This window comes from Malaclemys terrapin, chromosome 12, assembly GCF_027887155.1.
Source record: "Malaclemys terrapin pileata isolate rMalTer1 chromosome 12, rMalTer1.hap1, whole genome shotgun sequence".
NCBI classification, from domain to species: Eukaryota; Metazoa; Chordata; order Testudines; family Emydidae; genus Malaclemys; species Malaclemys terrapin.
In genome coordinates, this window is record NC_071516.1 from 42,956,709 (window position 1) to 42,967,472 (window position 10,764).

The 10,764-nt window shown below is 41.2% G+C and overlaps 1 pseudogene; it reads left to right on the plus strand.

The window, feature by feature from the left end:
• The first annotated feature begins 7,469 nt into the window (after positions 1-7,469).
• Positions 7,470-8,460, plus strand: LOC128845917 (olfactory receptor 10A4-like; annotated as a pseudogene).
• The last annotated feature ends 2,304 nt before the right edge of the window (positions 8,461-10,764 follow it).

Sequence of the window (10,764 nt, forward strand, 5' to 3'; positions counted from 1 at the left end):
AGAATGAAAAGTAGAGTCAATCAAAATGGGGGGAATAAGGGAAATTCATAAATGTTTTGTTTAATTTCTCGCAATGACCCTCACAATTTCAATTAGAATTTTACCATGTGCAAAACTTTGACATCTTCTAAACATGGTGGCAACATGGGAAGAGAAACTTTTTTAAATGAAATTAATAAATAAATAAATTTTAGTCAAATTTTGATAGTCAGAACCTTTTGACCAGTTTTAAAGATCATTGAAAAAAACTCAGATCAGCGAGGAAAATTAATTATTACCAAGGGAATTACCAAGGGAATTCATTACTCCTACAGTGTAACTATTTGCTACAGCTAATGTAAAATTTCCCTGTGTGTTTTGCTGGACTTTTTGCCCTATACCTGTGAATGTCGCCAGGGCAGGGGATGTGCCTGGACCTGCCATGGTCCTTGATCATTTTCCATTCATCACAGCTCAGAGTGGGCTTGATTTGCACAGGGGCTGAGGTTTCATTGACTTCAATGGGAGATGTAGGTCACAAATGTTGCTGTAAATTAGAACCAAGGGTTTGATCAGAGTCTGGAGAATAAGGACACAAATAAATCACCTGTAGGAGCAGAACTTTTTCCGCCTAGGCCCCTGAATGGACATTTCATAGCAACAAGAATGATGCAACGGCCTGTAACTGTCTCCTAACATCATTTCCCTACAGAGTTGGTGTTGTAGATTGTGTCTTTGAAAAAAATACAAGATAATCGCTCCTACTCTTCTGGGGCTGTTTGGCGGTGAGAGATTCCTTTTGTTTGTCTTTAAGATTCACTTCTACCATATCTGTGCTTGCTTAATCCCAAACACTTACTGTCACATATCACTGGTGTATTTCATATTGTCAGAGAGTCACAGAGTTTAAGGACAAAAGGGATCTCTAGATTATATCATCTGACCTCCTCTGTCTCACATTGTGTTGGGTGTCATCACACAGGCCCACAGAGCACTTTAGCCAGGCATCAAATGAACGTAAAAGAGAAATGTACTTGGTGTTCTCTGTGCTGGACCACTGAAATTGAGGCATGTCTGGGATGCAGAAAGTATAACTTCATGCAACACTGTTCAACAGATGATTAAGGCAGGAAGGAAAGAACACCTTATGCAAAATAAAAACTCTGTGTGTGTGTGTGTGTGTATGTGATAGAGAGAGAGAGATTTGTAGCCCATGTAATGACTATATAACCATTAAATAATGATAGTTGTTGAGGAAATGATAGCAGAAACACAAGAGACCTATAGGTTTAAACTTATAAAAATTACTTAGAAAGACAAGATGGGTGAAGTAATATCTTTTATTGTTGGTGAGAGAGACAGAAGTTAGTCCAGCAAAAGATATTACCTCACCCGCTTTGTGTCTCTAGTATCCTGGGATCCAGATGGCTACAACAGCACTGCATGCAAAATAGCTTAAGCAGTTAGGGTAAGTAGAAGGCTTTCTATTTTGAACAGGAGAAGTTGCTCAATGAGTTGGCATAAGGAAGTAAACTATCAATGATCTTAAGTCACAAAACATCTCAAGGTTCTGTTTATTGTTTTGTCATAATCACAAGTGTTGCAAACAGCAGATAGGTAACCACAAGGGAATGAGCCCTGCTCAGTGTGTGTGTGTGTGTGTGTGTGTATGTGTATGTGCCTGTCTGTCTGTCTGTGTGACTGTCATCCCCTGCTGGAGGGAATGAGCCATGTTCAGTGCGTGTGTGTACGTGCCACTGCTGCCCCTTCTTCTTGTAAATAGCCTCACTGACTTGTCAATGACCACGGATGTTCGGGAAAGATCTTTCATTTGTAGCTCAACCAAAAGATATAACATCCACCAGAAACAGTGTCCCGTTCCACTGTGATGAGTTGCTGTAGATCAGCACGAACTTTAAGGGGAGAGCGCCACCTGCTCATCCACCCTACCCCACCCTCTGCAGCACAGGGCGCCCGAGCGCCATGCTGGAGCACTGTGATAAGCAGCAATTCTGATGGGAGCAGGTCCACAGGTGAGCCCCTCACCCTGCTCTTTGCGGCACAGGGCCACGTGGTGCCCTGCTGAAGCACAAGGGGTCAGCATGGACCAAGTGACAAGAGTGCCCCCCAAGTGAGACCCCACCCAGCTCCTTGCAACATGTCATTGCTTGGAGCTGCGCTGGAGCACTGGGTTTAGTACTGACCCACAGAGGAGAATGTCCCTTAACGAGTCATCCACCCTCTTCCCTGCAGTACAGCGCCCCCTACTGCTGAGCTGGGACATTGGGATCCATCAACCTAAGAACATCCTACAGAGCCCTCCAGGCCCATCCCTGTATTTTAGCACCCCCTAGTGCTACACTGGGGTATTGCTAGCAACACTGACTAAGGGGGAAGATTGCCCCAAACTGAGCACCCCACCCCACTCGCAGTAGGAAAGCCTCAGCCCTCTATGGCCATGCTGGAGTTATGGGGTCAGAACTGTCGAAGAAATGAGAGTGCTCCCAGATGAGCCCATCACCCCACTCCCTGAAGCGCACTAACCCCTAGCACCTCTCAGCTTCCACACAGAGTTTATTCTGGTTCCACTGCAAACTTCTGTATCAAAGGGAATAGTCCCACTGACTTCTAAGGACTTTGTATCTGGTCCTCAAGGAGGGAATTGGACCCTTTGGTAAGAGCAGTAGAGTCTGAGTGTGAGGACACCCGGGTTCTGTTCCCAGCTCTGGGAGGGGAGTGGAGTGTAATGTTTAGAGAAGTGGGGATTGGGAATCAGATCTCCTGGGTTCTAATCATGGGTCTGAGACAGGAATGAGGCACACAGTCTGAACATCCGGTAACTGGAGTCATAAGCCTTGGGTGTTGTTACTGACTCTGCCCCTGACTCTTTGTGTTGTGTTGCCTTGGACAAATCATTCCTCTTTCCAGACAAAATAATATCACAAAATTTACCCCACTTAGTAAATCCCATTACAATTTTCATCTAGAAAATACATCATGATGATGATGTTACCACCCCCTCTGAAATGATTGCCCTAATGTATTTTGTTTTGTTGCAGTTTGATGCAACATTGTTCTTCCTCTGAGGAATATTATAAGAAATTTCCTTCAGGGAGTAGGTCCCAGAAGCCAGTGAATGAAATAAAAACACCTCTTTCCTTCAACACATATTGCGCTTTTAGCTAGGAGATAGAACTATTCTTCTTAAACAAGGTAGGTTATAAATGAATGACTTAAGGCCCCAACCATCTCCCACTGAAGTCCATGGGTGTTGTGCCCCAGTCTGCAATGGGAGCAAGATCATGTCATTGGTTTCTTCATTTGAATTTTCCATATATGGGCAGAGAATCTTAATGTGTGTCTGAGCACAGGGGCTGTGTCTATCTATCTATCTATCTATCTATCTATCTATCTATCTATCTATCTATTCATGTCTGACTCTATCATTCTGAATACAACTAGTTAAATGGTGGTCTCTTTTAGCTGAATTTTTCTCAAACCTTCCTTCTCATAATGTATGCTTCTTTAATTGCTTTCATGTTCTCAGGTATACTAATGGAGTGTCCAGATGCCTTGAAGAGCTCAGAAAATATCACTCAACTGCCAGCGACAAGCATCTATACAGACCTTATTCCTAATGGTGAGTAAATTGCTACATTTATTTAGAGCCGCTCAAAATGTCAGCCAACAAATAAAGAAATAAATCCAAATCCCTTCTGAAAAATATGGTTATATCAATATTGATGTTTTCCATGAGAAAACATTGATGTTGCTGGCAATTTTTCAATTTTCCATTCGATTTCATGTGGACTCTTCTGAATTGAAATTAAGGTTTTCACTATTTCAACTTTTTGTATAGATTCAGGATGAAAATAAATATTGGAATATTGGAATTTCCCATGAGATGGAAATTCCATTTTCCAGCCAGATCTGCATATACTGCAATGGTTGTGCTGAGGGAAGTACTCACAAACATCAATAGAGGTTCCCCAAATTAGATCTTAAGAGAAGCAGAAGAATTTCAACCTCTTCTCCAGGGCTCCCTATTTAGAGAAAAATATTCTCTTTTATTTTAAATTGTGTACTCTGCATAGTGTACACTACAGTGTGCTTTGGTTGTTGGATTTAATTTTCTCTATTTCATTGAATGTGTGTGAGTGTTTGAGTGTGTTCAATTTCCAGGAGAATGGTTCTGTAGTTATGGCAGAGTTTCAGGTATCAGGTATACTGACTCGCTATGTAAACCCAGTCTCTTCACCCCTATCATTCCCTCGATCATTCCCAGTTTCCCCCTTTGTAGCTCACTATTATTTGATGCATTGCTTTGAGTGCCACATATTGAACATGCTAAGCGTATGCCCAATACAATATTTGTTATTGCTCATTTTTATTTCAACTCTGTCATTTCACTGTCATGCCTTTTATTAGGAAGTTCCTTGTCAACAAATAACCTAGAAGTAAAACATCTGTGGAAATTGTCTTTTCATACATTGTAGGATCTTCTTTCTTGTAAAATTCTTTATAGCAAGGTGATTAGACAAAGATCCTCCACTGGTGTAAATCAGTATAGATCTTTTTATACCCATGGAGCTGTTAAGATTTACACCAGCAAAGGAACTGGCCCTAGCTCTTCTTTTGTATGTTGAGAGAAACCAATGCATTTCAAATGCAGTGATGATAAAGTCAGGAATGATTTAAATTGTTCTCTAATATTTAGGGAAGAATAACATTTAATATTACACAAAAAGCCAAAATCCCCCATTGTTTTCAGCATTTATCATGCTTCTCATTCTTCAAAGGGCTTCAATCATGTTGGGCTCAGCAGCACCAGTTTACTCATGTGAGTAGTCCTCACTTATGTGAATTGTAACTGCAGTTGGAATAAGAATTTGTATAAGAATTCCTGTGATTAAGTTCCGAATGAGATCAGAATTTGGTCTCATTTGAGAAATCTTATTTGATAAACGTGGCTGAAGAAAGAAAGAAAGAAAGAAAGAAAGAAAGAAAGAAAGAAAGAAAGAAAGAAAGAAAGATTGATCCATTTTTGAATTTTCATGTAGACAGAAAAGAAATGTGTTTGAAGAGGAAGAACAGAACCTCTGATATTGGAAACTGCTGGTATACCTCCATTGCTGGTATAAACTGACGTAGCTCCTTTAGCGTAAATTTATCAGATCCCCATCTGTTGTAAATCAGTTGTATTTCCACTGGTGTCAAAGTGGTCATTGTGATGGGTTGCCTCCCCCCCATCCAGGGGTGCCACCTGATATACTGGGGTAACACTCAGCTCACCTGTTCCACCAGTCTGGGCTCCCTTACAATGTTCTGCTGAGCCAGGCCACCTCAAGCCTCCTCCAGCACACACGCAGGTAGGGCCCCACCCAGCTGTGGAACGAAACAGACACTGAAATCAGAACTGCATGGGAAGGGTTCAGCTAGGGAATTGCCCAGCACTCAAGTGCACACCCCCCCCAAAGTGTAAACCCAAAATTGAGAGAAAACACAGAGAACTGTACAGCATAAGCTCATTGAAATTCACCCCCTCCCTCGATGCAGAGGAAGATATGCACAGCTTTTTGCCCCCCAGTTATGAATTCCACAAACTGTTTTTAGAGAAATCATAATCAATTTTATTAACTACAAAAGATTTTAAGTGATTATGAGGGATAGCAAACAGATCAAAGCAGATTATTAAGGACTATTTAGAAAAAGCTGGACATGCACAAGTCCATGAGTCCAGATCTAATGCATCCGAGGGTGCTGAGGGAATTGGCTGATGTGATTGCAGAGCAATTGGCCATTATCTTTGAAAATTCATGGAGATTGGGGGGAGGTCCGGGACGATTGAAAAAAGCCAAATATAGTGCCCATCGTTAAAAAAAGGGAAGAAGGAGAATCCAGAGAATTACAGACTTATCAGTCTCACCTCAGTCCCTGAAAAAATCATGGAGCAGCTCCTAAAGGAATCCATTTTGAAGCACTTGGAGGAGAGAAAGGTGATCAGGAACAGTCAACTACCTGAAGGAGGTTCCAAAGAGGATGGAGCTTGCCTGTTCTCAGTGATGGCAGATGACAGAACAAGGAGCAATGGTCTCATGTTGCAGTGGGGGAGGTCTAGGTTGCATATTAGGAAACACTATTTCACTAGGAGGGTGGTGAAGCACTGGAATGGGTTACCTAGGGAGGTGGTGGAATCTCCATCCTTAGAGGTTTTTAAGGCTCGACTTGACAAAGCCCTGGCTGTGATGATTTAATTGGTGTTGGTCCTGCTTTGAGCAGGGGGTTGTACTAGATGACCTCCTGAGGTCTCTTCCAATCCTAATCTTCTATAATTCTATGATTAGCCAACAAATAAATCAAAAACACAACATAAGCTTAATATACTAAAGAAACTGGTTACAAGTAGTAATTTCTCACCCTAAATGTTGATTTAGGCAGATTGCAGAGGTTCTTGAAAGCAGCTGCTCTTGCTTGCAGTTTAAAACTCCAGGTATTTCTTTCACAGGTCAGACACCTTATCAGCCTGGCCTCAGTCCTTATCCCCCCCCTTTATCTTTGTTCCTTAGATGTTTCCAGCAGTCATCCTGGGTGGGGATTCAGTGAAGAATGAACCCCGATTATCTCACTCCCCTCCCTTAAATAAGATTTACATATGGCAGGAATCCTTTGTCTTTCAGTGTGATTCCCATCCCCCTCAGTGGAAAAATACTGGTGGTTTATCATGGAAACCAGTACCAGATGACTTGAACACATGACCCTGTAGTGTCAAAGCACCCATAAGTCAGAGGCAGTTTGTAGCATCCCTGGAAAGCTTCCCAGGAAGGAGTCTGGTGGCACCTTAAAGACTAACAGATTTATTTGGGCATAAGCTTTCGTGAGTAAAAACCTCACTTCTTTGGATGCACCAGACTCCTTGTTGTTTTTGTAGATACAGACTAACATGGCTACTCCCTGATACTTCCCAGGAAGGTGAGAGATTAGCATCTTCAAAGACCTATTGTTCTTCCTAATGGTCCATAGACTTGTTCCCAGCTAGTCGGCCAGACTGATTGCATTCTATCTAGTGGGCATTCCCGAGGTGCAAACACTTTTGTAGTACAGATGTATAGTAAGTATTGCTGACTTTAGATACAACAATGATACATGAATGCAAATAAGCTAATCATATTCAGTAAATCATAACCATTCCAATGATACCCCACATAATCCTAATGTATTTAGGTTATGACACAATCATATCATACTATTACTATGAAAAATATGGGAAACAGTGTCACAGTTATATCTCCAGCTGATCTACATTGTCATAGCTTGATGGATATCAATGCAGCTACACCAGTTTACACTCGATGATGATTGGGCCCAGTTACATATAGAACTGCAGCAGGTTTTTGTCTGAAGCATCCCAACACATAGGAAACCAGTATGAATTGTATGATTCAAATCCACATATATGGTATTCTTCAGATTCAGCTCCAGTGTCTCTCTCTTTGCCACCCCAGCAGATGACATATTCTGAGAGAAAGCCTGATGAGAACCAGACCATTTCTGATGTGTTCATCCTGGTGGGGTTTTCGTACCTTACCAGACTCCAAATCCTTCTGTTTCTGGTGTTTCTGGTCACCTACCTGGTCACCCTGGTGGGGAACCTGCTCATTATCCTCCTTATAAAGCTAAACCCATCACTCCACACCCCCATGTATTTCTTCCTGCTGAACCTGTCCTTCTTGGAAATCTGCTACACCACCAGTGTGGTCCCTCAGCTGCTGGCTCACCTCCTGGTGGAGGAAAAGACCATCTCCATTGCGGGCTGCGCTGCCCAGATGTATGTCTTCACCATCCTGGGCCTCACAGAATGCTGCCTCCTAGCAGCCATGGCGTACGACCGCTACATAGCCATATGCAAACCATTGCACTACAGAACCATCATGAGTTTTCGGGCGTGTGCACAGCTCGCAGCTGCTTCATGGACCATCGGCATCTCGGTGGAAGTAGCTCAGACCACGTGGATCTTCAGCCTGCCCTTCTGTGGCTCCAACCGCATCCACCACTTCTTCTGTGACATCCCACCAGTGGTGAAGATGGCATGCACAGACACATCCAAAAACAAAATTGTGGTCTTGGCTGTGTCGGTGCTGTTCATCATGAGCCCTTTCCTGCTGATAATCCTGTCCTACATCTACATTATCTCCACCATCCTCAAGCTGCCATCGGCAGAGGGAAGGCGTAAAGCCTTCTCCACTTGCTCCTCCCACCTCATGGTGGTGACTTTGTTCTATGGAACGGCCCTTTTCACCTACCTGAGGCCCAAGTCTATCTCCACCCCAGAGAGTGATCAAATGATTTCCCTCATGTACACAGTTGTGACCCCAATGTTGAACCCCATAATATACACTCTGAGGAACAAAGAGGTGAAGGGAGCCTTTAGAAAAACAATAGAAAAGAGCATCTTTTCACACAACCAGAGAAATCAGAGAATGAAAGATATAGTTAGTTAAAACAGGGGGAATGAGGGAAATTCATAAACATTTTGTTGAATTACTCCCGATGACCCTCACTTTTTTAATTGGAATTTTGCCATTTGAAAAACTTTGACCTGTTTTAAACCTGTTGGGAAAATGGGAAGAGAACCTTTTTTTTTTAATGAAACAAGTAAATAAATAAATAAAACTTTCGTCAAATTTTGATAGTCAGAACCTTTTGACCAGATATAAAGATCATTGAAAAATCAAATGAGAATCTTTAGTCAAAGTAGTATCCTGATTTTACATCTTCAAAATTTGAGATGTCAAAGTAAAAAAAAAAAAAAAAAAATCTTAACGTAAGAAACATTTCATAAAATGTTCACCTTGGTTTGTTGAAATTTCATCAAAATTTTAATACTTCAATAATTCCAACCAGCTCTACAGAAAAATCCATTTAGGCTTCCCCTTTTCCTGCTCTGGCTGCCCAGTGCAGCATTTTAGGTTTTAGGTTGGGTTGGGGTTTTTTGGCTGTCAAATGCATTTTGCCAGTGCTCCCTCTGGCCTAATTTTAAATAACATGCCTCAGCTCTTATGCAGGCTTCCTATATAAGACACGGATAGATTTTTCAATGCCTAAGCTGATCAGGTCACACAACAACTCTGGGAGACGGCTCTTTCTTGACTTCCATGGCATTTTTTACTAGCAGATCAGATTGTAAGATTATGGTGTATATCATAGATTCATTAATTTTAAGGTAATAAGGGACCATTTTGATCATCTAGTGTGATATCAGCAATTTCCAGGGAAGTCCAACATTGCCAGTTTAGCCTGGAGCTGGAGCACACTCTGTGGGGATGGATAGGAGCTCTAAGCCCGGAACTCTAAGAAGCATCTATTGAGCATGTAGAAACCGAAATTTTCCCAAATGCTCATAACTTGGCCAAGTCTGGGTGCTGTTTCATGAAACCAGCAAAAGGTGCATCTCTGACACCAGGGTGGCCCCCCGCATATTTAATTTCTCTGCTTCAATGCTTACCGGTGCTAGAGTGTCTGAAAAGAGAATTCTTTCCCTTTGTTAACACGGGGGAACCAATGTATTTTCCCATAATCTCTCGCTTGGAAATGACTGAACCTTTTTTTGTGTGGAACTCTTAAGAAAATTTCCAACTGAGGCAGACACCCAACATGAAAAATTTCAGCCCAAATGGTTAAAGTTTTAGGAAGTTATAAGGAATTAAAAATGGGGTCTTGTAATGCAAAATATTGGGTAACCTCTTTTACAGGGTTTTCTCCCACTGGCACCTATAATATATCTTGTCTGGAGTCCATCTAGATTCATAGATTCTAAGGCCAGAAAGAACCACAGTGATAATCTAATCTGATCTCCAGTATAACATAGGCCATAGAACATCCCCAAAATAATTTCTAGAGCATAACTTTTATAAAAAAATCCTGTCTTGATTGGATCCACCACGTACCTCAGTAATTTTTTCCAATGGTTAATTAAAAATGTACAATTTATTTCCAGTCTGAATTTGTTTAGCTTCAACTTCCAGCTATTTGGTAGACAAGCCCCAAGTATTTTCAAGTAATATCATCTTCCTCATGTCTTCCTTATTATTTTTTGTTCTGTGTTTAATTAAGCTATAGATCATAAACTGCTCAGAGAATGATTTCGTTCCCTTATGTTTGATATAAATTTCCATGTATGGTGCAATAATGTAAAAGAAAGAAAGAAAGAAAGAAAGAAAGAAAGAAAGAAAGAAAGAAAGAAAGTTTGTAATTGACAATAAAATAATTTCTGTCTGTAAGGAAAGAATTTTTATCACCCAAAGGCAGTTGAAATGTTCTGTAAATAAAAAGTAACTTGATCAAGTACAATTATTTATTGTTTGTCTCTTCAGGACCAAAACAAAATATTTGGTGGTCTAGAAAATAAATTAACAACATAAGCAAGCAGCATAGCATTTAAGGCCAGAAGGGACCATCAAATCATCTAGTCCGACCTCCAGTATATCACTGGCCACTACCACCACCCAGCACCCTCACACCCATCCAACAACTTAAATTAAACCAAATTATTTTTGCCTTTCCTTTGGACCTGAAGGGAAAGAGCCTGAGGTTCCAAGAAACTTGTTCAAATAATAGATGGTTTTAAGGGTCAAATCTGATATTTTCAAAGCCAGCTAGGGGATTTGAACAATCAAATGGAAACTCAGTGCCCAGGTTGCCTAAGGATGCAAATAAGCACCTTGTAGGATTTTCAAAGCACCTAACCAGATCTAGGACCAGATTTTTAAATGCATTCAAATATACAGG